Source organism: Protopterus annectens, chromosome 6.part0, assembly GCF_019279795.1.
Source record: "Protopterus annectens isolate FY-2018-M chromosome 6.part0, PAN1.0, whole genome shotgun sequence".
Lineage (NCBI taxonomy): Eukaryota > Metazoa > Chordata > Ceratodontiformes > Protopteridae > Protopterus > Protopterus annectens.
The window spans coordinates 1,936,849,403-1,936,873,960 of NC_056737.1; the positions used below are offsets into that span (position 1 = coordinate 1,936,849,403).

A 24,558-nucleotide genomic window follows, 5' to 3' on the forward strand; every position below is an offset into this window, starting at 1 on the left:
TATAGACTGAGGGTTATCATCATTAAGTACATGATTAATGTTATAAAGTCCCTTATCCTTCAAAATAGAGTAAAAGATACCTGTCATACGTTTGTTTTTTACTTCTACTACTAGTTCCTGTACTAGTTGATTTGGATACCCTCTATTTGTGACCATGTTCGCCAGTTTCTCACATTCCCCCAGAAAGTCATCTTCTAGGGAGCACATCCTTGCTGCTCTAACCTGTTGACCCTTGACAATAGAGCGTTTCTGTTTAAAAGGATGTGCACTAGAAAAATGTAAGAAAGAGTTACAATAAGTAGGTTTTCTGTAAATAGTTGAACACAAATAGTTATGACCAGGGACTTTAGTTAATTTAACGTCCAAATAGTCAATACTAGTAGTGTCAAATTTGTGTGTAAATTGGAAAAAAGTAGTAGTGGTATTTATTAATTAGTCAACAAAGTGGTCAACTGCTAGTTGATCTCCTTTAAAGATGATAAATATATCGTCCAAAAACCTTGTATAATATACGAGTAAGTTTACCCTGTCTAGTTGATCAAAAATAAACAGTTTTTCCCAATAAGCTACAAACATGTTCGCACCGCATGGTGATCCCATCGCTACACCATGCTTTTGTAAATAGTGTTGACCATTAAAGATGAAGAAATTATTGGTCAAAATAATATCGATAAATTCAGAAACTAGTTCTATGTCCTTGCTTGGAGCATTTTTTTTTCTTTCATCATTAAAGCTGTCCATTCAACTGCTTCCATATGTGGAATGGAAGTGTGGAGATCAACCACATCTATGGTCAAAAAGTTGAAATCTTGATCAATGGATAGTCTATTAAGGCTATTCAAAAATGACTATGAGCCTTTACAGACTTGTGGGCTTTGTTTCAGGTATTTTTGGAGAATGGCATCTGCAACTTTAGCACATGGATAAGTTAGGGAGGCTCTGCCATCAATAAGAGGTTTCATTGGTGGATGTAACATATCTTTGTGAATTTTTGGGATCCCAAACATAATTGGTAGTTTGGGAAAGGGTATGTTAATATAATTAAAGGTGTCAATGTCAATTCTAGTTTCAATAAACAGGTCCCTAAAATAGTTTAACTCTGGACAAAGCTATATTATATTCATTGAGTGAAACTTTAGTATAAGCAGGACTGTCAAGTACTAGTTCCATTCTTTTATTGTAATCATTTGTCAAAAATGACTAGTCCCCCTTCCTTGTCTGGTTTAATGCAACGTACCATTAAAGATCTTAACAAGTCTAGTGCTTGTATTTGTTCCAAACTCACATTATTAAAACTAGAATTATTACTCTGCTTACGATTAAATGGAATGTGTCTGATGTCTAATTCACTAATATTTTCAAACAAACGAAGCAAAGGATGTAAAGGAGAATTAAAAGTACTCAAAGGCTTAGTTAGGATTGGAAAGTTTGTTGTTACCAAAAAGGAAGGAAAGGTTTAATTTCCTTACAAAACACTTCAGTTCTATTAAAGTTCGAGCAATGTTAATGTTTTTGCTAGGGACAAAAGAATTGCCATTAGCCAACAGGTCAATCAAAACTGGGTCAGTAGTGGCAGATGAAAAGTTATAAATGTAAATATCACCACTAGAATTTTTTAGTATAACCAGTTTTGGTGAAGAGTACAGCTCAGAAGAGACAACTAACACTTCTTCCTGTTGTTCCAACCTTTGTTCCTCTGGTTCCGAGGACGTCGTGGATTTGAAGTGTTCTTGATGGTCCCTTCTTGATAAAAAAACTGATCATTTTGAGTATTATTCAAAGGTTGAACTGGCAATTGCAAATTGTTGTTAACATTATTTTTGTTACTGTTATATGACCGCAGCCTTTCGCTGCGTCTCAAAGGTTCATTAAACTGGCAATTGTCAGTATCCGTGTTTGTATTAAAGTCATGCAATTGGTTAGAACCTGTGGTTGCATTCAAGTTATTAGAAGAAGACACTAGTTTTTTTGTTAAGCCAAACTTGAGTTGGTTGTGGTTTAGGGTATGCGGACCCATTTGAATATGCCAAACGGTCACGATTCAACTTCTTGATTTTGTTTGTTTTCAATTTTCCAAGAAGTTGGTCTATGCTGGTAAAAACCCTCCCGTAGTCATATTTATACCTAAAAAAAATCACCAGCAGATTTGATATATTTGTCCAAGTTGTTAACTTCTGCAGATAAGTCTTCTATTTGTAAGGCATAGTGCTTAATCATTAATTCCATAAGTAAGAACCCTGAAGTGCCAAATAAATTTAACAACTCTTTATGGAGTAATGAATCAGGTATTAAACCTGTTGGGAACTGGTGACATCGTAAACCTTTAGGCACCAATTTTTCAGTTAAACACTGTTTGAAGTAAACTACCTCTAATTGTAGTTTTTTCAGTTTTAGTAATTTAAAGTCTAGAAACTTTAGCTTTTCAGTAATGATTGAAGTACTCACTGGTGTAGGTTGAGTGTCACTAGCCAGTTGTTCCGTATCTGGAGTGAATCCTGAGGTCAGATTACCTATATTGTTGACCCATTCTATAATTGGAGGAGCGCCAATAAGCCCTGTGCCGCTGAGATGGTTTTCTGTTACAGGCTGATTGGTATCCCGACAGGTCTCCTGTCCTGGAGGTAAAGAACCAGTTGTATTACTCGAGCCGACTTGTTTGCCACTGATGTTATTAATTCTTGGTGCATTTAGACAATAAGAGTCACCCCCGTTGTAGCGCGGACACACGTTACAAGTCTGTGCTGCATTACTGTTTTGTTTGTCCAGCATGTCAAGGCGGCTCACAATATTGTCCATACGTTGAGTTAGAGAGTTCATTATAGTCGGCAAGTCAAGGGAACTCTGTTGCTGGGTGGAACCGAATAAATTCAAACTGGCTGGGCTGTCTGATACTCCTGTAGCCATAACAAATGGAACCAAAGATTTTTTTTTTGGTTTATTAGCATAACTGCTGTCTACCCTTATTTTGACAATAGTTTTGTCTGTGTTGCTTTAAAACTTCCATTACTTGCAAATTAACCAATTATTGAAGTACCAGTTAATCCAACCCTATTGAGTTGAGCAGACTTTTTAAATATGTCTTCAATTTGTGAGTTTTTATTTCTCTGATGAAGTTGCTCATGTTTAGCGACAAAAACGTTGTTAGTTTTAAATAAACTTTATGAACGTTAAAGTGTTTATCATGCTTTCGGACTTTGGATTAGTGGGTGCAGTGTTTTCCTTTGTTGGTACAGCGTTTATAATGAGACATACACTTAAGTTTTTCAAGGTTCTTCAATACAGTTGGATGTCCCACTGGCTTTACTTATGTTAGTGGTGTTATTTGCCACAGGATAGGTGCCGCGAATTCTGTAAGACGCAGCTTGCTTGGGGACTTGGGTTCTGCAAGGTTCTTCAATACAGTTAGATGTCCCACTGGCTTTACTTATGTTACTGGTGTTATTTGCCACAGGATAGGTGCCGCGAATTCTGTAAGACACAGCTGATTTGAAGACTTGGGTTCTGCAAGGTTCTTCACTACAGTTGGATGTCCCACTGGCTTTACTTATGTTACTGGTGTTATTTGCCACAGGATAGGTGCCGTGAATTCTGTAAGACACAGCTGGCTTGGGGAGATAAACTTGCCATGAGACCAGCAGGGGAGGATTCCTAGTTTAAAAAGTTTAGTTTGTTACTAAAACTTTTTACCTAAAAACTCAACTTTTTATTCCAAAGGTAAGACAGCCCTATCAAGGCACTGCTCCCTACTTGTCAGACACTTAGAGAGACCAAGGCCTGGCTCACAGGTCCTTGGTGGTTGTTTCTCCTATCTGGAAAAGAGAAAACTTACATACAAAACCTTGGTCTTTTTCTGGTTTCTTGTTCACCTCAGCCACTGATGAATATCTCTGCTGTGAGCATCAGTTCCTCTTGTTCCCTTTGGTGCTGGTCCTTGTGAAGCTGCTAAGGACTGAGAGTCAGGCTGTTCAGCTCTCCTCTTCGAGCAAAGGGTGCATTGTCTAAGGAGAGGAATGGACATTATTCCTTCGTGAAATTGCTTTGAAGTAGCTTGATTCCTAAAGAAAGAGTTTGTTTTTAGGGAGCATTTTTGGAACTTTTTCCAGGAAAAGGAAACATAAAACTAGATGATCTGAAGTAGTTTACTTTATTTGCTCTTCAACCTGTGGGTTATGGATCCGAGGTGGCAATTTCACCAGCATCTGATTCGAGCTCCAACCTCCTCCCCTTACCCATAATACCCCTCTTCTCCTTCCTTCCCTCAGATCTTGTTTACCACGGCTTTGCCAAGCAGCATGGTCTAGAGCTCCAGGCGTGGTAGGCATTTTTTCTGCTTTTTTGTATGTGTTAGAGTTGATGTTAGTGTAGGTTGGTTTCTTCTGTCCTTTGTTTTCCCACCCCTTCATTTTTCGTCGCATTTCCCATAAGTTAGTTATAAAGTTTGTAGGTAGAGCGGGCCTCATCTCCCTTCCCCCTCCTTGTTAGTTAGTTGTGTGTGTGTGTTGCGGTTGGGTAGTTTTAACTTTGTTGGTACATCGTACCTTCTTGTTAGCATGGCAGATCAGCAGGCCAAACTTGTCTTCAGAAAGTGCACAGGGTATGGCCATAAATTGTCCCCAGCAAATGGCCACACTCTGTGCGTTGTGTGTTTGGGGACAGCCCATCTTTCCTCTGACTGCCCTATTTCTGTGGGGTTGAACCCCAGGGCCCTCAAGGATCATAGGGCAAAATTTATCTTCAAGAGACTTCTCCCTGCTACGGAGGCTACTGCCTCTTCTTCTTTTACTGCGGTAACAGCCGAGACTGCCCCTACTACTACTGCCACTGTCTCTTCCTCTCCTTCCCAGGCCGGGACTCAACCTCTGGACAGAGGCTTGTGGATAGGGAGTCAAAAAAAAGAGAGGAACAAAGACAGAGAGAGCGAGAGAGACAAAGGAAGGAAGAGATCCCCGGACCAGTCAGATCAGTTGGTCCTCCTCCTAAACAGCCAGCTTCTCCTCGGCTGTGATCGCCGAGATTTTCACCGGAACTGGAGGAGCTTATACCTCTTTCTAGGGCCTCCACACCGACCCTCCCGGTCGGCATCGCTGGTCTCATCGCAGTCAACCAGAAATTTATCTGAAGCGGACATGGACAAAATGATGCAAAGGTTTATTCATACCCAGATTCAGATGAGGGTCTTGCCAGCCCCCTCTCCCTTCGGGGGGGGGGGGGGCTCGCTTCTCTTTTTTGCGTCGATATCTTCTTCTCTGGTCAGACCCCTGGTATCAGGGTTCTTGGATCAGAGAGGCCCCGGAGTCAGGGGGTCGGCGCAGATGGTACCATCTAACTGGATGCAGGCCATTAACTTGAGCACGTCAGATCCGACCGGTTCTGACCCTTGCAGCTCTCAGAGCAGAAGCCTGGGTGTCGGATCCGAGGGATTGGGTCTTCCTCTTTTAGCACTGACACTGTCTGATCAAGGCCTATTCCTCAGTATCTCAGCTCCAGTCCCCATGCCAGATCCTGGGAGAGCAGCTTCCTTCCCAGTTTCTCAGGAGGCTCGCTCTCCCTCAGCTTTCGACCTGGTGGAAAGGGTTCTGTCAAGGGGATCGAGGCCTCTGACCATCTCATCCGATTCTGCCCCGACTCCCTCGCTTCTGTGTGTCTTCAGCCATTTTGCCCATGCAGGGACAGCCCATGCTCGATGTGCCCCAGACGGTTTCCCTCGAGGAACCACAGGTCGTTTGCAAGCCCTCTCCAGAGAGTCCCACTGAAGAGATTCCTCACAAGTGAACGTGCAAAAGGAGGCACCTGGTCTCCTCTGAGTCCCTCACTGTGGATACTGATTTAGAGGAAGGGGAATGTTCCCCCAGATCACTCCCTGATGATGTCTCCTTCGGAGACATCATGAAAATGCTGCATAAGCAGGGGTGTTTGTCCACCCCCAAGCCTTCCTTGGATGAGTTGGTGTTACTGGAGACCTTCGACACGGGCCAGTCTTCTTCCTGGGTGTGTTCCCCCCACCCGCAGATCCCTTTGTGGACCTTATTACCACTAGGGCATGGAAGGAGCCGGACATCGTGGAGCCAATCCCCAGGTGCCCTGATAAAATTCTGAGCCCTCCAGTAGACAGACAGAGTTGGAACAAGGCGTCCCCAGTGGATGCCATGGTGGTAGCGGCTGCCGCTAAGAAATAACTAGCCGAGAAAAGTTCTACGGTCCATCCCCCTGACCAAGAGTCCAGGATAATGGATTATCAGGGAAAGTGGGCATATGCTTCAGCCACCTTTTCTATAAGGGTTCTGAATTATTTGACCCACGTAACTAGACTAGAGCGAGACCTAGTCAAGGAGTTCACTGAGTCTCCCTCAGAGTCCATGTCACCGGAGGATAAACGCACATTCTCTGCATGAATGGCCACTCTTAAAGCGGTTACTAATACGTCCATGTGCCTCATGTCACATGCTACTGAAGGAGCAGCAAGGGCTGCCGGGTCCGGCGTTGCCATGAGGTGACACGCCTGGCTTAGGCTTTGTCAATTCATGGAACCCTTTAAGGTGTCTTTTGTGAATGCTCCTTACAATGATTCTTCCTTGTTTGGGAAGACTGTTTGACACGTTGGTCCAGAGTGAGAAGGACGGAAAGACACTGTCTGCCATCAGGATCCGCTTCTCTAGCCTCCAAAGATCCTTTTCTGGGAATCAGAGGGGGTAAAAGAAGATCTGGTTCCGGAAGTCTCAGTGTTCCTGGGACACTCAGGACATGCCTTCCCCTAGAGGCAGAGGGGGTCAGGACAGACGCGGGCCCAGAGGTGGGTGGGGTCCGAGAAATTTTGGGTCTCGAGAACCATTCTCGGACAGGCCCACACAGCAGCCATGAGGGGTTGCATGACTGCTCTCCTCTGGAAGCAGTCGGGGTCGCCTTTCTGTGCACCTGACGGCAAGGGAGTCCATGTCATCAGACCGTTGGGTGTTTCAAATTATATCCAGAGGTTATACCATCCCCTTTCTGAATCCTCCCGTTCCCCCCAGAACACCTCACGGACGTTCAACCCATGCAAAGGGAGGCAGCAGTGCTCGAAATAAAAAAGCTGGTAAGGAAATGAGTCATCCAGCCTATCCCCCTAGATCAGTCTGGATTAGGCATCTATTCCAGTTTCTTTTCAGCGCCAAAAAAGCCGGGTACATAAGGCCTATACTGTACCTTTCCATGCTAAACCTGTCAGTTGCCAAACAGAAGTTCCGGATGGTCACTCTACAATCCATCCTGCTTTACCTGCAGGAGAACGACTGGATGTGTTCAATAGATCTCCAGGATGCATACTACCACATAAAAATGCACAGATGCTACAGGATGTTTCTCCACTTTCGGCTAGGGGCCAATCACTATTAATTCTGAGCCCTACCCTTCAGTCTCACCTCAGCCTCCAGGGTGTCCACCAAGGTTATGGCAGTAGTAGTGGCTCACCTGAGGCTTCAGGGGATACAGGTCTATCCGTCTGTACCTGTACGATTGGCTCCTGGCCGTTCCCACCAGGTGTCTACTTCGTCAGGCCAGTGACTATTTCCTGAAATTGTCAGACTTGCTGGGCATTACAATCAACATATCCAAGACTTTCCTGTTCAGGTCTTAGACTTCATAGAAGCGAGAATTGATATGTTACAAACCAAGGTTTTTCTAACTCCAGAGAGAGTCCGAAACCTAAGACTTCATGTGTTTGTGATCCTTCAGTCTCCTCTTCCTCAAGCAAAGGCAGTTTTAAGAGCCCTAGGTTCCATGGCAGCCACCATTACTCTCCTCTCCTGTGCTTGTCTTCATATGCAGATTCTGCAGTAGACACTAGCAGTCCAATGGTCCTTGTTGGATCTGCCATTGACACATCCTATTCAGATAAGCAACACGTGCAGGAAGTCCCTCCTCTGGTGGATATGGTCCCTGGAGCTAGTCGAGGGTCGAACATTTATTGCAGCCCCTCATCAAGACATGGTGACCACAAACCCCTCCCAGTTAGGGTGGGGGGGCATTGTTCGGGCAGGACAGTCCAAGGCGCGTGGTCCCTTAATGAGACCAAGTTGCATATCCGTGTTCTAGAGATGAGGGCAGTCTTATTAGTGTTGCAGGCCCTTCGTGCCTTTCTTCCATTGGGAACTATTGCAATTCACTAAAACAAAGTCCTCTGCAAGTGCGACTGGTGCAAGGCAAAGAGCAAACATAACATGAAAAAAATAGCCAGCACCAAACATCAGTGTATAAAAACTAGCACAAAATAACCCGTAAAGTTTAGCACATAAAATTTATTATATAAATAAATCCCAGAAACTATTGCAATTCAGACAGACAATATGTCAGTGGTCTGGTAAATCCATAAACCGGGAGGAACCAGCGCTTACCCCCTTTGTCGCGAGGCTGAGTGTGTGGGAATGGGCGATCTCCACCAGCCGTTTTCAGGTAGCAATGCTCATTCTGGGTCGATCCAACATACTGGCAGACAAATTGAGCAGGACTATTCTAATGCCTTACGAGTGGTCTCTGAATCATTCTGTAGTGGAGCAGATCTTCCTTGAGTGGGTTCGGACTTGCTGTGATCTCTTCGCATCTCCTTCCAACATGAAGTGCAGCGAGTTTTTCACTCTGATCCCCCCACAGGGAGAATCCCCCAGGGGCAGCACTGGTCCGTGCTTGGCCTCTCAGTCTTCTTTGTGCTTATCCCCCTTTACCTCTCATGACAAAATTTCTCCAGTAGGCTCGCCGGTTGAGGAACAGAGTCATTCTCATTTTCCCATTCTGGCCTCGGCAAATCTGGTTTCCCTGTCTTTGGTCTCATCTGGTAGTTCCTTCTTGGATCTGATACCGGATCTCATTTCGCACCCCTTGAGGGTTCCTCATCCAGACTTGGGCAGTCTGAAGCTAACTGCTTGGCTGCTCCAGTTCCCTTGATTGCGAGGACTGTCTTTTCCAGTCAAGACTATTCTGGTGGCAGCTCATAAATCGTCTACTAGAAAAATGTACTGTAGCAAATGGAAGCATTTGTCTAACAGGGCTTCTTAGAGGGATTTGGATGCTTTCACAGTGCCTGTTCCAGTTCTTGGCATACATTTTCCAGCAGGGTGCCAGCTCATCTACAGTGAAAGTTCAACTGGCGACTATTTCCAATTTCCACATGGGTGAGAACATGGCTTCTTTAGCTTCCTCCAGACTTTGCTAAACCTTTATTAACGATACCTTTCTTTTAAGACCCCCAGTTAAGGATCCTACCCCTCCTCGGGACCTTACCATAGTTTTGCAAGCTTTGGTTGCTCCACCTTTTGAGCCTGCTGCTTCATTGGACTTGAAATTTTTATCCTGGAAGACAGCTTTTCTAGTGGCTATTACCTCGGCTAGGAGTGTGTCAGAACTCCAGGCATTATGTCAAACCTCCATATATGATTTTTCATAAAGACAGGGTTTCACTTCGTACTAATTCTTTTTTTTCTGCCTAAGGTGGCCTCAGAAGCAAATATCAGTCAATCAATTTACCTGTTTTCTTTCCAAATTTTCATAACAGGGGGCGAATATAAACTACATTTGTTAGACGTGCATAGATAGCTACGTTTGTACTTAACACAGGACTAAATCCTATCGCAAGTCTGACCAGTTGTTTGTGTCTTTTGCTGCGCCCTTTCTGGGCAAACCAGTTTCTAACGTAACTATTGCCGGATGGATTTCCCTTTGCATCCTTCATGTTTACAAAAACAAAGGTATGTCCCTTCCGGGTAGGATAAATGCCCATTCTGCCAGGTACATGGCTACATCAGTTGCATTTTGGTCCAGAGTGTCTTTGAACAATATTTGTTTGGCGGCTACTTGGTCCTCATCTCACACCTTCATTTCTCATTATAAATTGAACATGGTTTCCAGAGGGAGAGCTTCCTTTGGCTCCGCAGTGCTCCAAAATATCCTTCCATGAGGGCCACCCAGGAAATGAAGTAAACTACTTCAGATAAAGAAGTTATGTACTCACCATAACGTTCCATCTGAGTAGTTCTACTTCATTTGTCTTCAGCCATCCCTCCCTCCTTCCCCCTGACCTTATGGTTTATTAATCTGTTAGGTAGGAGAGTGTGCCTCTGTGGCTCTCCTGTTCTTACTAGTAGGTATAGATATATATATATATATATATATATATATATATATGTGTGTGTGTGTGTGTGTGTGTGTGTGTGTATATATATATATATATATGTGTATATATATATATATATATATATATATGTATATATATATATATATATATATATATATATATATATATATATATATATATATATGTATGTATATGTGTATATAAATATATATATATATATAAACTGTTGTGGTCAGGTCTTTTTGGGTCGGGCTTATGTGGATTGTGCCGCAAACTCGATCTGACGGAAGGAAGGAGATGGAGGGGTGTTATGGGTAAGGGGAGGAGCTTGGCACTCGGATCAGATACTGGTGAAACTGCCATCTCGGATCGGATACGGATCTGTAACCCACAGGTTGAAGACAAATGAAGTAGAACTACTCAGATGGAACGTTATGGTGAGTTCACTTTTTTTTTCTTCAGAGATGTATCCATCACCTTGTGCAGACAAGAATGATTGGATGGGTTTTGCTAAAGGTTTATTTAATGCCTTTTAGTCTTCACATTCTGAGTCTTCCCTTCATTTAAAAATAGAGGGAGTTTTTATCTCTCAGACCCTCAGTCTAAAGGAACTGAGGTGAAGCCCCACTGCCCACCTTAGCAACATGTGCTAACCATAACCCTGTCCATAACCCCAACGTGACTTTTAACTTAAATGTCCTTTTCATAGCAATACCACTGTTCAGACAAATATGAGCTTAATGTAGTTTAGTTATGGGTATTGCACTAGAAAAGGAAAGCAGAACTGAATGTCACTTTGTTTTTTTGTACAGTATAATGAATGGTTGACGTGTCATGATACATGTTTCAGATGTTAACCAGGTGTTTGTCGACTGTTCATTGTAGAAGTGTGTGTGTATATGTATTTATATATTTATATATACATTTTTTTCTTTGTTTTGTTTTTTGTCTTTCAATCATCATCCCTCCCTACATTCCCTCAGGAGCAGTCATGCTGGCAGCTGTATGTGTGTGGGGCTTCTTTGTGGTTTGGTTCATAACTTCATCCCCACTGATGCATTTAAGCATTTGAATTACCATCATATGCTCTCCTGTGGCATGCGCATCCTCTCACACAGATGTCTGTGAGAGCTACCAGTTACCATTTTGGAATGTCCCAAGTTCCTCGGTCCTTCAGTATTGTTGTTGTACAAGCTTTCTCTTCCACAGGAGCAGACTGAGTAGGGCCATGTTTGACCAGCGCAGTATTACTTTTTTCAGCAGAGGGAGAAGTGCAGAGACACCCCACCCTTTTGCAGCATACTTATCCAGCAGGAAGGAAGACTAATTTATCTGAGCTTGAAAATGTGTGTGTGTGTGTTTTGTGATATTAAAAAATGAGACCACAATAAATCATTTCAAAACTTTTCCCACATTTAATGTGACGTATAACCTGTGCAATCAAATTGAAAAACAAATAGGTTATGAGAAAAAATATAAAAAAATAAAAAACGTACAATAAGCTGGTTTCATAAGTGTGCACACCCTTAAACTAATACTTTGTTGAAACACCTTTTGATTTAATTACAGCATTCAGCTTTCTTGGGTAGGAATCTAACAGCATGGCACATCTTGACTTGGCAATGTTTGCCTACTCTTCCTTGCGAAAGTGCTCCACATCTGTCAGATTGCAAGGGCATCTCTTGTGCACAGCCCTCTTCAGGTCACCCCACAAATCTTGGGTCTGGGCTCTGTCTGGGCCATTCCAAAACTTTAATTTTTCTTCTGGTGAAGTCATTCTTTTGTTGAATGTATGCTTGGGGTCATTGTCATGTTGAAAGGTGAAATTCCTCTTCATCTTCAGCTTTCTAACAGACGCCTGAAGGTTTTGGGCCGGTTTGGGGCCAAAAGTCGCTGGTATTTGGAACTGTTCATAATTCCCTCCACCTTGAATAAAGCCCCAGTTCCAGCTTAAGAAAAGCACCCCCAAAGCATGGTACTGCCACCACTATGCTTCACCGTGGGGGTGGTGTTCTTTTGGTGATGCGAAGTGTTGTTTTTGCGCCATATGTACCTTTTGGAATTGTGGCCAAAAAGTTCAGCCTTGGTCACATCAGACCGTAACAAATTTTCCCGTATGCTGGGAACATGATGTATTGTTTTGCAAATTTTAGCAGGGCCTGGATGTTTTCCTTTGTAAGAAAAGGCTTCCGTCTTGCAACCCTACCCTATAGTCCAAACATATGGAGAATATGGGAGCTTGTTGTCACAGGTAGTACACAAGCAGTACTTGCCAGAAATTCCTGCAGCTCCTTCAGTGTTGCTGTACGTCTCTTGGCAGTCTCCCAGACCAGTTTTCGTCTTTTCATCAATTTTGGAGGAACATTCAGTTCTTTGCAACGTCACTGTTTTCCCATATTTTCTCCACTTTTTCATGACTGTCTTCACTGTGTTCCATGGTATATCCAATGCTGTGGAAATTTTTTTATACCCTTTTCTTGACTGATACCTTTCAACAATGAGATCCCTTTAATGCTTTGTAAGCTCTCTGCGAGCCATGGCTTTTGCTGCAGCAGGCAACTGAGTTAATGTCAGGAAAGTCCTACTAGGCAGTTGAGCTTTATTTGGGGTTAATCAGAGTCTCTTTAATTGATGGCAGGTGTGTACTCAAGAAGACTGCTGTAATTAAAAAGGTGCTTCAACAAAGTATTAGCTTAAGGATGTGCACACTTATGCAAGCATCTTATTGTAAATTTTTTTATTTTTTATATTTTTCCCCTAACGAATATGTTTGTTTTTCAGTTGAATTGTACAGGTTATAGGTCACATTAAAGGTGGGAAAAGTTTTGAAATTATTTATTGTGGTCTCATTTTCATTTTTTATATCACAAAAACCTGACATTTTAACATGGGTGCGTACACTTTTTATATCCAGTGTGTGTGTGTGTGTGTGTGTGCATGTATGTATATATATATATATATATATATATATATATATACACACACACACACACACACACACACACACACACACACACACACACACACACACACATATATATATATATCAGACTAACAGCTAGACGTTAGAAGGCCAAGAAACCCATTACCAGAATCTTTTACATAGCCAGGTAGGCCAGACTTTGTTTGCTGTAGGGACTATGATGTATGACCAAAGTTAACATTTGTTCAGCAAACTGTGACCTTAGTCAGTGCACCTTTTCAGTATCAGAGATTGCTTGTTTTTTTTCTGTTATCTCTTTGGTACCTGTAACTGTAGCCAAGCATTTTAAGTGATTTATTTGAGGCAGCCAAGGATGTTATTTCTTTTGGGATATGAACTTTCAACTGATTTACTTCCATTTGAACCAGCAAGTTCAGCACCAGTTAAATTCTTAACTTGGAATACTCTTCCTGCTGGTCATTAGTGCAACTGAGAAAATTTCAGTACTACTGGCTGTAATGTTGTAAGAGATGTACATGAATCTGCAAAAGGTGACGGGTGGCCCAGTTGTCCAGTCTCTTTATGTGCATAGTTTTCTCTGAACTGGCCTTGAGTAAAACTGTTCAGAGAGTGAATATTGCATTTGATGGATATGCTAAGACAGCTGAATCTGACAGATTTCAGATCGAGATCGACTCTTTGCTTTTACGGTAGGTAAACAGATGAGTATCTGAACAAACTTTAAGAGTTTAGTGGGTTACATTTCTTTCTCTTACACAAAACTCCGAAAAAGCTTGCAAGAGGAGGTTAAGGAGCACTCAACTTCAAGGCATCTATGAGGAAGCTACCAAATTTCCTCAACTTTGTGGACAGCATAAATTGGACATCCTTTCCAAGAATGAAGTAGGATTTGCCTCTTTGCCCCCACCCTCATACTACATACTCCAACTTGGACACCTCTTCTCTCACGTCATGACTGGTGTTGCAACGGTGATCCTTGAGATGAATGTTGTTATCATAATTGTAGGTGCCTTCTGCAGCATAGGTTTGCTTCTACGGCATTTCGCAGGTAACTCCAGTGTTGTTGTGAAGTGGATATTGAACCCTAGTTTGAAGCATTCTTATTCTTGGCTTCATTTTCTTGTCCCATATGGTGAGATTGTATTGTATCCTGATTGCAAGGCTCTGCTGGTGCAGTTTTTGATGACCAATGTCATTCGTTTTCTTTAAATTCTTTGACTTCAATTTTCAGTTTAATGAAATGCATTGTCATTTTCCTTTTTTCTTATCTGCTTGAAAAAAGCCTTCCTCTTTCCTCGGCACCCCTCCTTTGTCTTCTTCCTTTTTTTTAAATTCCATTTCAGAACTTGCAGAACTTCTCTTAGCTTCTTCGTTCCCCCAGCCTTATCTCAAACTTTACTTTTCCTTTGGCTTTCTGTATCAGCTGTATCTCCGTAGGTCATCCATTGAGTTCTGTCTTCATACCCTCGATGCTAGTGTTTTACATTCCACCTCCTAAAGATGAAATTTTTCATCATTATATCCTTACTTTTTCTCCTTTACTCCTCTGTTAGCTGATTTATTTGAAGGTTACGTGCATCAGTCCAACTGCTTTTGCCTCCCTGTGTATTGTAGGGATGATCACTGTCTGAGTAGAATGCTTATCTGTGGAAAATAACCATAGGTGGATATTTGACCTAGATGATTTGCAGAGCTCTTTGGATGGACCCCCCCCCCCCCTTCCAACCAGTGTGACCTAACAAGTCCCTTTCCTGCCTGTGCCATTTTTTTTTTTTTTTGCATAAGTGGCTGGGTTGAAAGTCAGTCTGTCCCTTCCTGACAAACCTTGGAGACTAGTAAATAGTACTCAGTTTGGGAACAGTTTTTGTTCTTCTCAGCTGGCTTTATTGTTGGAAATCTGATTAGTGTAATTCTGGATTTTAAATTGGTAGCTGTTTGGTAATTCTGAAGTCTTTGATATCCCTAGAAATGCTTACAAATAAGTCTGCCTTCAGAAGACAAATTAGACTGAAGAACTGTCTGTTGTATTGTCTCTTCCTATGAATATTACATACCTTTTAACAAGAAAACTCTTCATTACCTCAAAACCTTTGGACTTTACTTTGCCACAGAAACAGTTTGTAACACTCATGCAGGAAGTGTGCGTTCCTGCTCCTATAGGAGAACTCTACTAGTGTATAAAATGTAGTGTCTATTTAAAGAGCGACAAGCTTGAGACAGTTTTCAGTATACTATGTATGCACATATTCTAGCCCTTTTTGGAGCAGTTTAGTAACAGTGGATGAGAAGATAACAGTGCTTTGCTTGCATTCATCTGCAACCTTGGCCAACCATACTTAAGGGTTATTGGCCTGAATTTCTGCAGAATAAATGCCAAACAGGTGAGGGCCCAGCACTGATCCTTGTGTTACCTCACTAGTTACACTTATACATTTAGAGAGGGTACCAGCAACTTTCACAACTTAGTATCTGTTGGGTAGACAGTTTGCCAAAACTGTGGAAGAACTTAAGGGTTTACATTGTCGGTATAACTTTTCACAAAAAAACGCATGGGGATAGTGTCAAAAGCCTTGACCAGGTCACTATAAACATTGTGTACAGAGTGATCATTGCCCACAGTGTCTCTACCCTTTTCAGAGAAGTTTACTAGTTTCAGGAAAGAGGATCTGATCTTCACAAAACCAAAATGATTGGTGTCTAGTTTAGTTATTCTGATCAAATGAGTTCTGCTATTAAGAGCTTAGACATGTTATTTTTGATGCCCTTTTCTGGTAAGCAGTCCTCTTTGACCAGCTTCTCAGGGTGTGGTCATTGACGTGCTGGAGTGGAAGCAGCCTTCGCTACTTTTAAGGGCTTCTACAAGTTTTCCACTTTGCTCCCCACCTCCAACATGTTGTCTTCTATTCCAGTCCAACCTCCAAGCTGGAAATTCCCCTACAGACCTGAAGAGCTCACAGGAGTCACTGTATTGCCCCCTGCAATGTCATGTCACTCTTCTAAAAGGGTTACCTTACCATTCCAACTGATGCAGTCTTGACTACAGTACACTTGTTTGCAGGAGGTAGTTCTTTGAGTTTGTCTCTGCTTATAGTAATGTAATGTAATGTAATGAAAGAAGAAAAAAGTGGTTTCTTAACGTGGTCACATACAGCCATGATTTGATTGAAAGAATGAACTATGCTCTGCACCACGCTGTTCTTGCAGAACTCTTCATTGCAGATCAAGCTGTACTCAAAGGGGCCACAAAGGCGGTTTCTTCTTCAGAATAAAGTCATATATTTTTCCTAGCATTTTCTAAGTCTAGAGGGGCCAGAGTACTTCTGCCTCATCCAGGACCTCAGCAACTTGAGTGAATGTCTCTGGTGTTCCAAAATGTGCATGGTAGATGTTCGAGGGCATGTCTCTTTTTCTGCAACTGAGTCAGCTAATAGCTGAAGAGACTTAGCATAAAGGAGATATGTCTGTAATCCAAATAATTAAAGCAGGGGTCCTACACCTGATAATACACAATATTTATGGTGATGTGATAGATAAACAGATGGTGAAGCTTACTTGCATCCGGTTTTCATGTTAGCAATGCAAGCAAGAAAGACAGCCCTGGGAATCAAGTATGTACCTCAGGACTTCCTGCAGTCCATCTCAACAGAATTTGCTGGTGGATCATTTAAGCAAGACAACAGCAGATCTCCCTGTCTGGATGTTGGACAGGGTATCTTTATGGAACTGGTCCATGGTTGAGATGTGCTGGTAGTAGATGTTCTTCATGTTTCACTGTTGTAGTCATCACACTTGGGTTATCTGCCTGCAGGTAGCCCTCAGTCAACCTTAATACCAGAGTCTTAGTATTTCTGTGTCGGATGCTGTCACTTCTTCCATGACGTCAGGGGTATAAAACAGGCAGCTGACATCATAACATCAGTCTTTCTTGCTGAGGAGGACCACTAAGCAGAAGCAGTTCGCAAGTGCCGGTCGGCCGCTAACTGAAATTTTCATTTGAGTTTATAATCCTGAAGTCTTCTAAAGCTAAGTACTCCATTGGGGATCCTTTTTTCTTGCTCTAACCGATGTCAGAAAAAGTTAACAATTGTCTTGCCTGTGGAAAGCAAATACCTCACAGAGATTTTCATTCTTACTGCGTTACCTGTTTAGGCCCAGACTATGACGTCCCTCGCTGTCGGTTTTGTGTCTTGTTTAACTCCTGAGCCATTCGTCGTCGGGCTATCTTTGTTGCTAAATTCTTTCACTCTCTTTCTCCGCATTCCGAAATGGCTTCGATAAGCCATTCGACTACTGATCTTCCAAAAAAACATAAAGATAAAGACAGACCGCATAGGTCCCAAACTGCTGACGATGCTTTCTTTAAGCTAGTCGCTAGTCCGCCGGTACTCAGTGAGGCACCTTTGCAGCCCCTGATGCCTACTTCTGTGGATTCGCAGGCCTGTGCTGAGACCCATTCGGAGACCGGTATGCCACGAGATGCTTCGACTATGGAACCTGCGGATGTCTCTACCCTGGATGGGTCCAGAGCCGCTGTGCAGGCATTGGCTTCTGAGGGTGTATTCTGTCCTACTGATGTTCGAATCAAACCAATGACTTCTTTTTTAGCCAAAACTGCCGAGTTTCTTAGGCCCTGAGTACGCACCATGGCTAGGAAACCGACATCCAAAGCGCATGCTCAAGCTCCCATGCCACAAAAACAAATGCTTAAAATGTCTGAAGACCATATTACCCCAATTAGGGGAAGCCAGCCTTCACCTGCTAAGAGACAAAGAACTGAGTTTCCTTCTGACTCTACAGACCAGGGGTCCAATGACTCTGACCCTTCTGATTATCAGGGCATGCCCTTATCAGCCTATGAGGATTCAGATGCAGAGAAATCCATTCACTTTGCCTCCCCTCCAGAGGATTTTTCTTTTGGTGAAACCTTGCATACTTTGAGAGCATTTCCACTGGGAATGCCAAGACTACCCTCAGTCCAAAAAGAGACTCAGAGAATTTTTAGAGTTGCCTCAGCACAGGCCTCTAACTGTACCCCCTGTCCTGGATGTTGTAGTTGATGTTTTTATAGAATCCAGTCTTACCCCAAATACATTGCCCCCGGCCCCTAGGAAACCTGACCGGTACTACAGAGTAGCTGATTCCCACAAGTTTCTTTTCAAGAATCCTACTGCTGATCCAGAGACCATTTCCCAGGGACCTAAAGGTATTAATGCTACTACAGCCAAAAATCCTACCCCTTCAGACAGGGATTCCAGAGCTTTAGACCGATGTGGTAAGAAGGTATGTACCTCTGCAACTCTTGCTGTCAGGGCATTGAATTGCCAGTTTCACATGCTGAAGTACCAACAACATATTATGGAACTAATTAAACAAAAAATGGTGGTATTTCCAGATTGTGCAGAAAGTAAAGACTTACTAGAGCTTATGCATTCTGCAAACCAAGTTAGTAAGCATACTTTGCAGTGTGGCTTTGGTGCCCTAGAAGCATCTTGCAGGGCTGCAGTCACTGGTTCTGTACTGAGAAGGCATGCTTGGCTGAAGGAGCAAACCTTGTCAGATCATGTCAAATCCAAATTACTAGATGCTCCTTTAAACAAGGACCGTTTGTTTGGCACCAAAGCAGAAGAGGTTCTTAAAAAGATGGAAGAAAAAGTTAAATCTATGCAAACTGTTAAATAATTCTTACAAGTGCAACCACCTAGGTTCAGTAGGCATTGGCCTTCTAAAATCTGGTCCTTCCAGCCCCTTCCAGGCCTTCCCAGACAAGACCCAGGGAAAACGGGCCACCCAGACTACAGACTTAGGGTATGCAGAGATCTAAGCGATGGAGTGCCCCCACCCCAAAAACAGGGAGTGGTAAGCCACCCCCCCATGGAAAAAGTTCCCAGTGACTTCTCATTTCTCCTTTCCAGCCCTGCCCAACTGCTTGTGCCTCTAGGAGGAAAACTTGCCCTTCATGCAAAAAACTGGATGTCCATTACTCAGGACCAATGGGTCCTCAAGATTGTATACCAGGGGTACAAATTCTACTTTCATTCACTGAAAACCCCAAGCGGGTTTAAAGACCTTCCTCCAAACCAGTGGGCAGAGGCTCAAAAGTAAGCACTTTCCCTGCCCAATATCAGAGCTATTCAGCCTGTTCCAGTAGAACAAAGGGGTCAGGGATGTTCTTCATGTTTCACTGTTGCAGTCATCACATTTGGGATATCTGCCTGCAGGTAGCCCTCAGTCGGCCTGAATACCAGAGTCTTGGGATTTCTGCGTTGGATGCTGTCGCTTCTTCCATAATGTTAGGGGTATAAAACATGCACCCGACGCCATTACATCAGTCTTTCTTGCCATGCAGTGCCCTTAGAAGAAGCAGTTCACAAGTGCCGGTCACACAACTCCAGAAATTTTTGTTTTTTGAATTTCAGACATGAAGACTTCTAAAAGATAAGTACCCCATTGGGGATCCTTTATTCTTACTCTAACTGATGTCAAAAAAAATAGTAATTGTCTTGCCTGTGGAAAGCAAATATCTCACAGAGATTTTCTTTCTTACTGCATCAGCTGTTTAGGCCCAGACCACGACGTCCCTCAGTGTCGGTTTTGTGCCTTGTTCAACGCCCGAACTATTTGTCATCTGGCAATTTTTGTAATTAATTTTTTCGCTCTCGATCTCCGTACTCCGAAATGGCTTCGGTAAGCCATCAGACTACCGATCTTCCAGAAAAAAAAAAAGTAAGGATAAAGACAGAGACAGACCGCATAGGTCCAAAACTGCCGATGACGCTACCATTAAGCTAGTTGCCAATTCGCCAGTACAACACAAAAGTAAAAAACAACTAAAAAAATAATTAAACGAGGCTCTGGGACTCCTTGTTGAAAGACTTTATTACGTGAAGCGCTTTTCGTCCGATACAATGACCAGACTTCATCAGACAATGAACAATACTATTAACTCCATTTAAACTTTGGTAAAATCATGATTATAAATTGTCACTTATCAATTTAAGTTAAAATCAATTAAACAATCAAAACATTGCACATTGTTAATAGTTGATCTAAATGTAATCTAAAACAGCCTTAAAAAGTTGTCAAAGCAACTAAAACAGTATGTATAATTTATATAAAAATGTTCGTATTAATATAATAGCCCAAGTCTCTCATTCACCACACTTTAATACACGCACAAAATTATTTTCTCTAATGGATAAATATAAATAACGACATTTAAATACATTAAAAAAATGTGTACAGAGTTTGAAAAATCATACAATCTATTAATCACTATAACAACAACCCTTCGAGTGTTACTTGCCAAGTTTGCTGAAATCTAATTAAAGCATGTAAAATTAAAAAAAAAAAAAAATATATATATATATATATATATATATATATATTAAAGTCATCTAAACAAGCTCTTAAGTTTTAAAAAATAAGAAATAGAGCAACATTCATTTAGACCTGGGTAATGGTGGGCATTAACTCTAAGTTGCCATTACAGTTCAGATTTTTCTAGCAGTCAATTACTAGGGCCACCTCTCACATCTAGTGTCATTTGGTCAATAATCCTAAAACTGAACCTGTGGGTTGGGAAAGCAGAAATATTCTAGCCAAGGCGTTTTCAGACTTATTCTTTCTTATAGCATATAAGTGTTCGTAAATACGTTCCTTAAATTTTCTGTCGGTCTTCCCAATGTAAAAAGCTGGACAGCTGGTGCACTGGGCAAGATAGACCTCCATTTTAGTGTTGCAATTGAAACATCTCTTTACAGAATAAGTGACCTCCTTTAAAGTGAATCTTTGCCCAGTAGCTATAGAACCACAAATGTTACAGGACTCGCGTTTATCCATACCCGGATTCCTGACCATCACAGGGATAGGCGTTTCCAAAAGTTGTTTTAAATGATTCCCTTTCCTATAAGTTATTACTGGGGTACACCCTACTTTATCAAAAATGGCCCTTTCATTAATTAAAATGCTCCAATTTTTTATGATGATCTTTAATTCCACTGCATCCAAGCTAAAGGTCAAAATTAAATTGATATTATAATTGTAGGGCCTAGAAGTAGGTGTTGTTAAAGGATCAGTTCCATCTATGGTGTCATGAACTTCAGTTGGTGTACCTAATGGAGTCACTAGTTTTACTGGTATCTTTAAAATTGGTTGATAGGTCCCTGCTGTTTATTTCTGAGTAACTTCTACTGACAATTCATGTACCAAAGGTTCAGGGTAACCTCTCTTAAAAAACATTTGGGTTAATAGGTCACATTCTTCATAAAAATCACTCTCTCTCGTGACCATCCTAGCTGCTCGTACGAACTGGCCTTTAATTACTGAACGTTTTTGACTGAATGGATATAAGCTTGTGTAATGAATGAAGGTATTAGAATAAGTAGCTTTTCTATAATTAGTAGCTGTGTAACAGCTTAAGTCCAAATCTTTCTTCAGTAAAACATCTTAATAAGCAATGCTGTCATAACCAAAGTTACTGGTGAAACTCAAAAAATCACTACTCTCATTAAACCCTTGTATAGGATAGTGTTAGCTGTAAATTCATCTCCATCAAGTAGAATGAAGATATCATCCAGAAAGCGATTATAATAAAGAGTATGGTGCATAAAATTTTCATTATTAAAGACATACGTTTGTTCCCACTGGGCCATCACCATGTTTGCAAAGCTTGCGCCACATAGTGAGCCCAATAGCCACACCTATATGTTGCAGGTAAATATCTTGTTCAAAGCTAAAAAAATGTTAAATAAAATAATATTAAGTAATTCTTCCACTAATCTCATATCAGTATGTGAAGCACCATATGCACGCATCCTGGCCAAAACAAACTCAATACCTTCTTCATGGGGTATAGAAGAATATAAGTCACGGACATCAACAGTAAAAAAGTTACAGTTAGCTTTAAATTCAGCTCAAGATATATCAAGTAAAAAAGACCATGAGTCACGACAAATTTGTTTTTCCTGGCTAACATATTTCTTTAAAATGTTGTCAACTAATTTGTCACTGGCATAAGTTATAGAATGTCGTGCATCAACCAGCCCCCTCATAGGTTGATCAGATAAATAGTTATGTATTTTCGGTAAACCAAAAATTGTTGGTAACCTTGGAAAAATATTAGTCAAATAATTTAATGTGTTCAGGTCAATAACTGCTTTAATAAATAAATGTTCAAATACGTATTTATTGTACGGTAAGCAATATTCATTTCATTTAGGCTAACCTTTTCGTATGTGTAATTCCCTAGAATTACATTCATTTTCAATGAGTAGTCCATTGTATCCATAAATACTAAACCCCCTCCCTTATCTGGTTTCATTATTCTCAAAGGTTGCTTTCTGATATCAGATAGCAGTTGTAATTCATGTCTAGAAATGTTGACCAGGTTCCTGTCTGTTTCACCCGTTACTGCTTAACACAGACCTAAAGTCTACTTCACACACCTGTTCAAACACATTCAAAACTGGGTGGGTAGGGGGATTAAACGTACTTGATATATACAAATGGTTGTGTGAAAAGTCATGTCCGTTAAACAAAATTGCCAGGTTCAGTTTCCTAATAAAACATTTAAAATCCAACAGTGTATTAGCTACGTCAGAATGAACACTCGGCACAAAAGTCATGCCTTTAGACAGTAGATCAACTAATTCATTAGCCAGTTCATAACTGGAAAAGTTATATACTTTAAAGTCCCCAGTAACATTTGTAAATATTCTGCAAACATCTTTTAAAGTCACATCACCTTGTTGATTCATCTCTTGAACTTCGCCTTCCCCCTGGTATTGTAAGGGTTCTGTACATTTCCTTTTGCAGGGTTGTGATTCTTGGCTTTTGCTTGGTGAAAATTTTGTCGAGTAGTTTGAACAGCTTCAGAATAGGAGTTAGTACCTAACTGGTTAGCATTGTTCATTGTTAGGGTTTCGGTGGTTACCCTTCTAACATTCCCATTCCTTTCATCATTTTGTGAGCTAGTAGAAGGTAGTGGAGACGTCACTTCCATATTAATAGAACCAGCATTGGAGGCGTGGTGTGGTGACGTGGTTTGTTGTAAACCAATCCTGTCCCAAGTTTGTGAAAGGGGCGGGTTTTGATATGCAGTGCCTCTACTATAATCACCTCGGTCCCTTTCAAGCTTTTTTAACTTGATGGATTTTAATTTATCCAGTTGTTGACTAATGCTTGAAAAGATCGTATTATAGTTATAATGGTATCTTGAATAATCAATGTGACCTCTAATCTGGTTTCTTAATAGTTCAACTTCACTTGAGAGATCGTTCATCTCAATTTGGTAATGTTTACACATCAAGTTCATAAGCTCAATACCCTGTTTATTGAAAAGTTTAATGAGCTCTTTGTGAAATGTTTAACCAGTCCGCCGGTACTCAGTGAGGTGCTTTCGCAGCCCCTGATACCCACTTCTACAGATTCGCAAGCCTCTACTGAGACCCATTCGGAGTCCGGTATGCTGCAAAATGCTTCTTCAACTATGGAACCTGGGGATGTCTCTACCTTGGATGGGTCCAGAGCCACTGTGCAGGCACCGGCTTCTGAGGGTGTATTCAAGCCTTCCGATATTCATATTAAACCGACAACTTTGTTTCAAACCAAAAATACCGAATTTCTCAGGTCTAAAGTTCGCACTACGCCTAGGAAACAGACAACCAAAGCACATTCTCAGGCCCACAAGCCACAAAAACAAATGCTTAGAATGGCTGAAGACCTTATTACCTTAGTTAGGGGAAGTCGGCCTTCTCCCTCAGAGACCAAAAACTGATTTTCTTTCTGATCAGGAATCTGATATCTCTGTTCCATCTGATTACCAGGACATACCCTTATCTACCTATGAAGAGTCTGATGCAGAGGATTCCATTCAGTCTGCTTCCCCTCCAGAAGAATTTTCTTTTGGTGAAACTCTGCATACCCTTAGAGAGCATTTTTGCTGGGAGAGCCAGGACTACTCTCAGTCCAAAAAGAGACTCAGGAATTTTTTTAAACTTGCCTCAGCACAGGCCTCTAGCTATCCCTCCTGTTCTGGAAATTGTAGATGATGTTTTCTTGGAATCCAGCCTTACCCCTGATACTTTGCCTCCAGCTCCCAGGAAGCCTGACAGGTACTATAGAGATACTATATAGCACTCTTCAAGAAAACTCTTACTGATTAGATGGGAAATAGGAAATTCACCCCGGGGATCACCTCTGTGGCTCTGCTCGACAGTGGCACAGGAAAATAATTTTCTTGGGTGGCAAAAGCCAGGGTACCTTTTTGGCTGGGTTTGTGTAGGCCCCAGGGCCGATAGCCTAGTGCCTACCTATGAACCTATGAGTACCTGACTCCCACAAATTCATTTTTAAGAATCCTACTGTGGATCCAGAGACCATTTCCCAGGGACCTATAGGCATTAAGGCTACAATTGCCAAAAATCCTACCCCTTTGGACAGGGATTCTAGGGCTTTAGACAGATGGGGTAAGAATGTATACACCTCTGCTACTCTGGCAATTAGGGCTTTAAAT

General features: G+C 41.7%; 1 protein-coding gene across 4 annotated transcripts in view; it reads left to right on the forward strand.

Annotated features, from left to right (window-relative positions):
* Positions 1-24,558, forward strand: part of NCKAP1 (NCK associated protein 1) — a gene marked incomplete in the record, with an annotated part of 2,707,503 nt that overhangs the window by 1,420,853 nt on the left and 1,262,092 nt on the right.